A 6,672-nucleotide genomic window follows, 5' to 3' on the forward strand; every position below is an offset into this window, starting at 1 on the left:
TGAAAAAAAAACAAGAAATGCATTTTTTATGGAGATCCCAAACATCATTTATTCTACCTTTAGATTTTCTACCTTTTTCAAATTGATATTATTTTTTAAATACATGGCAATGAAATGCATTACAATTATTATTACCCATATAGAGCACAATTTTTCATATCTCTCTTTGTATATAAAGTGTGTTCACACCAATTCATGTCTTTATACATGTACTTTGGATAATGATGTCCATCACATTCCACTATCATTGCTAACCCCCTGCTCCCTCTCTTCCCCTCTCACCCCTCTGCCCTATCTAGAGTTCCTCTGTTCCTCCCATGCTCTCCCTTCCTACCCCACTATGAGTCAGTCACCTTATGTCAGAGAAAACACTCACCATTTGTCTTTTTGGAATTAGCTAACTTTACTTAGCATTATCTTCTCCAACTGCATCCATTTACCTGCAAATGCCATGATTTTATTCTCTTTTATTGCTGAGTAATATTCCATTGTGTATATGTGCCATGTTTTTTTTTTATCCATTCATCTACTGAAATGTAGGAGTAACTCTTGGTTTGCAGCTATCAGCTACAAGCAGCTCAGAGTGCTTGAGAAACCTACACTCATACAGGCCTGACAGGAACACCTGCAGGATGGGGCTCTATGTTCTAGCAAGCAGCCTGAGAAACCACATCCTCAGCGATTGAGGTCAGCATTGCCAGGGAACCAAGAGACAGGGGCCTCAGGGCATAATTCCCCCAACTCATATGGTCACCTTTTCATAGGGACCGTGATCCTACCAGTCTGCCTTTCACTGCATAGCAATATTTAGAGCTTCCTCAAAGTGTGGTTACTTTGATTACAAGATGCCGCAGTCCGGCTGCAGCAAAATAATGGGGGGCGGGGTGATGAGCAACTTGTGTAGATTGATACAGCAGGAGTGGGAGCTGTTTATTGTAGGACAACAGAGGTATTTATATATTCCACACAGCTTATCTTAATTAACATAAACTCGATACAGCAGTCAACCAATAAGGAATCACCACACTTAATGGCTCACTGGAGTTACTTCACAAACCACTTCCTCTGGCAAAATGCCAGGCGCCATCCTGACTTGTTTACAGACTAACAATAAGATGATTGTTTTCTAAATGTTATACAATCTGCTTGCTTATGTATGATTGGAGGATATGCCCTATATCAATTGTAATCACTTCTGCATTAAATGAGCCTGCTGGAGGCCAACTGAAGTTGCCACCTGCCAGATCTCACCAGCTCTCGGTGTCTATGTTTTGCCTCTAGATCCCCCACACCCACTGTGACTGAGGTAGACGAGTGACCCAAAGCAACACTGAAGGTTGGTTCCACAGTTTAGATATTGTGAATTGTGCTGCTTTAAACATTGATGTGGCTGTGTCCCTGTAGTATGCTATTTTCCATTAGGTATAGACTTAGAAGTAGGATAGCTGGGTGAAATTGTGGTTCCATTCCCAGTTTCCCAAGGAATCTTCATACTGCTTTCCACATTGGCTGCACCAATTTACAGTTCCACCAGTAATATATGAGTGTACTTTTTCAGCAAATTCTTGCCAACACTTATTGTTGTTTTTTATGCATAATAGCTGCCATTCTGACTTCAGGGAGATGATATCTTAGAGTAGCTTTGATTTGCATTCCTCTAATTGCAGAGATGATTAACATTTTTTCATATATTTGTTGACTGATTGTATATCCTCTTCTGAGAAGGGTCTGTTCAGGTCATTGTCCCATTTATTGATTGGGTTATTTGTGTTTTTTTTTTTTGGTGCTTAGCTTGTTGAGTTCTTTATATACCCTAGAGATAAGTGCTCTATCTGATGTGTGAGGGTTAAAGATTTGCTCCCAGGATGTAGGCTTTCTCTTCACCTCACAGACTGTTTCTTTTGCTGAAAAGAAACTTTTTAGTTTTAGTCCATCTGATTTATTGATTCTTGGTTTAAATTATTGCCCAACAGGAGTCTTATTAAGGAATTTGAGGCCTAATCCCACACGATGAAGATTAGGGCCTATTTTTTTCTTCTATTTGATGCAGATTCTCTGGTTTAATTCCTAGGTCCTTGATACATTTTGAGTTGAGTTTTGTGCATGGTAAGAGATAGGGATTTAATTTTATTTTCCTGTACATGGATTTCCAGTTTTCCCAGCATCATTTGTGGAAAAGGATATCTTTTCTCCAATGCATGTTTTTGGCACCTTTATCTAATATAAGAAAATTGTAATTTTGTGGGTTAGTCTCTGTGTCCTCTATTCTGTACTGTTGGTCTACTAGTTTTGATGCCAATAACATGCTGTTTTTGTTACTATTGCTCTGTAGTATAATTTTAGGTCTGGTGCAGTGATGCTACCTGCTTCACTCTTCCTGCCAATGATTGCTTTAGATATTCTGGGTCTCTTATTTTTCCAGATAAATTTCATGATTGCTTTTTCTATTTTTATGAGGTAGATTTTTTCTACAAAATAAAATTGTGTTTACTCCTTCCTCTAACAGAATGCCTGACGTGATTTATATTAGGTTTTCTGAGAGCACTCAGCTTAAACTTCTGTATGTGCCTTATTCTGTCTAAATGATACTTAAGATATAGTTTGTGTCTTTCTATGATATTTAGGCATCCTGAAACACATGTGTGTTTCACAAAATAACAGTGAACCTCAAATAGAAAATTAAACTGCATGTTGTGTTTCTCAATTAAAACTTTCAAATATAAAGGGACAGTCCTCATCCTGCTTTTCTTACATCAGTATTTTTGTTCATCAGAGAATATGGGTTCTTGAGTCTTTACTACCTTCAGGGTTGCATAATAATCAACATTAAAATCTATAATCCTCTTGTCCTCCCTGGAGAGAATGGAATGCTCCAAGAGTGAAAAGTTTTCTTAACTGTCATAAACCGAGTATTTGAAGCCCAGTGTTGTTTCAAGTTAAACTCAGGTACTGAACAAAAGAACTTGTGAAAACATTTATTGGAAGCTACAAAATGAGAAATTCAGACAGAAAAGAAGACATAGGGAGATAGAGATGCAGATGAAGATGGAGAAGGAGACAGAAAGGGAGGGAGAAAAGAGAAATAAACATAAGTGTATAAGAGGAAAGAACAGTAAGAGGGAAGAAGTATTAAAAAGAAGTGTGTGTGTGTGTGTGTGTGTGCACTTATTTGTGTACATCCACATAGCCTCTTGTATTTACACCAATACTTTCTAAATTTGATTCAGCAACCTGTAATTTCATATTGAAATTATCATTCATTCTTATCTTCTTTGCTTTTGTGAGCTGCTAACAGGTTAAGTATATGCCTTATTTATACTATCACAACAACTGAATTCATTATGCTGAATAAGTATTTGTTGAAAAATAGCTCAACTCCAAATTATGGGGTCTTAGTTATATCTATTTTCCTTTTGTCTACATAGTGCAGCCAATAGAACAACACTGACTGCCTATTTCACTCTACAGCTTTCCAGTTGCAAATGTGGGCAACTTGATAAATTATTGTGTCTTCTGTATGCCATTCATAAAGTGGAGCTATTGCTGGGTGCACAAGTGCACACCTGTATTCCCAAAAACTCTGGAAGGTGAGGTAAATTAGTGAGGCCCTAAACAACTGAGTGAGATCCTGTCTCAAATTTCAAATAAAGTAAAATTAAAATGTGTGACATTTCAAATAAAGTAAAATTAAAAGTTGCAAAACAATGTGTGGGGATGTGGCTGAGTGATTAAGCACCTCTGGGATCAATCCCCAGTACCAAAAATTAATTAATTAATTAAAGTCAATTAGAAAATTATGTTTTTTTAAGAGAGAGAGAGAGAATTTTTTAATATTTATTTTTTTAGTTTCTCAGTGGACACAACATCTTTATGTTTTATTTTTACGTGGTGCTGAGGATTGAACCTAGTGCCCCGCGCATGCCAGGCAAGCACATTAGCACTTGAGCCACAAACCCCAGCCCAAAAATAATATTTTAAAAAATAAAGTTATTACCCTGTTCAACCTGAAGGATTGGACTGAAAATTAAAAATAATATGTTAGCACTCAGAACAGTAAGTGATTATGAGACACTGTTACTATTAAAAACAACATTAAAAAATAAAAAGCAACTTAAGCCAATAAATAAAACAATTATTCCTGTTCATAATGATTATTTCTCCTTTGTTAGTTAAATTATGACACAAGTAATATATTGAATTCAAAAATTATTGTTTAATTATTCAGGTCTGTTAGATTAATTTTGATTATATTGAATCATTTTTTATAACAACAACAACAACCATACTATCAGCCTCTGGAAAGCAAGCTCTGTGACAGTGTTGGATGCACAGTAGGCTTTCCACTACCATTGAAAGAACAAAAAGGGGGCTGGGGATGTGGCTCAAGCGGTAGCATGCTCACCTGGCATGCATGTGGCCCGGGTTCGATCCTCAGCACCACATAAAAACAAAGATGTTGTGTCCGCCGAAAACTAAAAAAATAAATAAATATTTTAAAAATTCTCTCTCTCTCACTCTCTCTTTAAAAAAGAAAGAAAGAACAAAAAGATACCATCTCTTATGCTCATGAGATTTTATCTTTAATAAAAAGAAAATATCATGAGTTGTCACTTGAAAAATTTTTCTGTCACCTTAAAATATTTTTAGATTACTTCATTTAAATATTGATATAACTTCCATGAGTAGATAATTAAGATTCCTAAAGTGAAAAAAGTCTTCCCTGCATTTATACTCTTAGATATTATCACTTACTATTTCCACTTACATAAAAATTACTATCACGTTTCCATTGGCACATGTCACTCTTTTAATAAGTTCATAAGCCTCAGCAAAACAGAATTTTGCAAGATATCAAAACTATGATAATTACCTTGCTGTTGTTCTTAATTTGCATATTATGGAAATTTTAGATTTTTTTGCTGGCTAATAAATGCAGTTTCATCTACCCATACCTATATTAATTTCCTCTTACTCATAATATTATTGAGAATTATGAATGATCAGCTGATGTTTCTGAAAAAGCATTCATTGATCTTTTATGATTACCAGATAAGTCATTCTGTATGTAAGAAAAAAAATATATGACTTTTCATTCTAATATAATTTTTTAAATGTTGTACATTTTGGGAAAAATATCAAAATTGATTTCTTGCAAGATAATAGTATATTTTAAAATATATGTCATAAATAATAAAATTATACTATATTAGATTTTCAAATAATATAATATGTGTAATATGATCCTTAAAATATTTCTTTTTAGCATTGTGTTCTAATTATAAAAAAATATGTATATCTTAGGAAATGTTAAAGCTTCAGGAAGACATCGCCAGAAAACAAAAATCTCCCCAATTACAGTCAAATATAAAATCAAATATATATTTTGTTACATATGATTTTAACCCTTATTCTATTTTTGTTTTTTATATACATATGACAAAAATAAATTTCATAAACATGCATGTGTAATAATTATATATCTACTCTTTAAATTTGGTATTAAATATTTCCCCTTTCCTTACATTTTGGCAAATGTGTTTGTTTCTGAAAAGGTACACACTGACCCCCAGGTTGCCCATATTGTGAGTACTGCAGAATGGGTTATGTTGTGGAACAGCCAGAAGTGGTGCCACCTTTCCCTGTAGGGACTATGAAAGGGTCAGGGGTTGGGAGAAAAGGCATCATCCAAACAAGGTAACTATTTTGGTATTGATAGAATGGTTTTGCCTCTTTGTTTCTTTACCTTGTTACTTTGCAACTTATCCACTTTCAGGGCTAGCACATGATCTAGATTAGCCCCTTCAATGAAACAGTCTTCTTCTTAGGCCTTGTAAATATCACAAAATGATTTTTATTGGATCTTCATGCATTAACCTAAGCATTTTAACATAGAATATAACTTTTGAAAGAACAGTAAAACATTGGTTGGCCGGTTATAAATGAAACTTTAATGACTACAGCAGTGTTATAATTCCAGGAGCAGTGTGATTTAGTAAAAGTTAATACTTATTTCCCATACACATTGAGACAAATAGCTTAATTATAGTCAGTTTCCTCCTCTGTAAAATATTAATGTCAACTTTGTAGAATTCACTTTTAAAAATTAAAAAATTGGCAAGGCATGTTTGTTCACAACTATAATCCCTCTAATTTAGGAGGCTGATGCAGGAGAATAACAAGTTCAAGGCCAACCTCAGCAACTTAGTGAAACTCTAAGCAATTAAATGAGGCCCTGACACATAAAAAAATAAAAATAAAAATAAATAAATAAATAAAAAGAATTAGAAAAATTGTAAGTAAATTCTTGTAGGCTACCAAGCACAGTCTATACCAGGTCATCAGCTGTTGTTATCATTGTTGCTACTGGTATTAGCTCTGAACCACATTGAGCTATGTGGGTAAAGTAAAAGTCATCAATACATATTTCATAGACTAGTCTTTGGAGACTATTGAACTTGTAAGTTTGCTTGACAAAGGTATTAATCAAAGTATAAATTTAGGAATATAAGATCCAAGATTGTATGGTGCTCCTTTTTCCTTCTTATATGTCATTTGTGAAGCTAACACCAAAGTATTTTCTTAACAAGGATGCCATCTATGCTCCTAGCAGCCACAACCAGTATGCAGGGAAGTCATTCTCAGGAATTTATGATGCTTTGTTTGACATTGAAA

Source organism: Marmota monax, unplaced genomic scaffold (genome assembly GCF_021218885.2).
Source record: "Marmota monax isolate L192 unplaced genomic scaffold, Marmota_monax_Labrador192_F-V1.1 WCK01_AAM20220418_F8-fsc00833, whole genome shotgun sequence".
In the NCBI taxonomy this organism is placed as follows: domain Eukaryota; kingdom Metazoa; phylum Chordata; class Mammalia; order Rodentia; family Sciuridae; genus Marmota; species Marmota monax.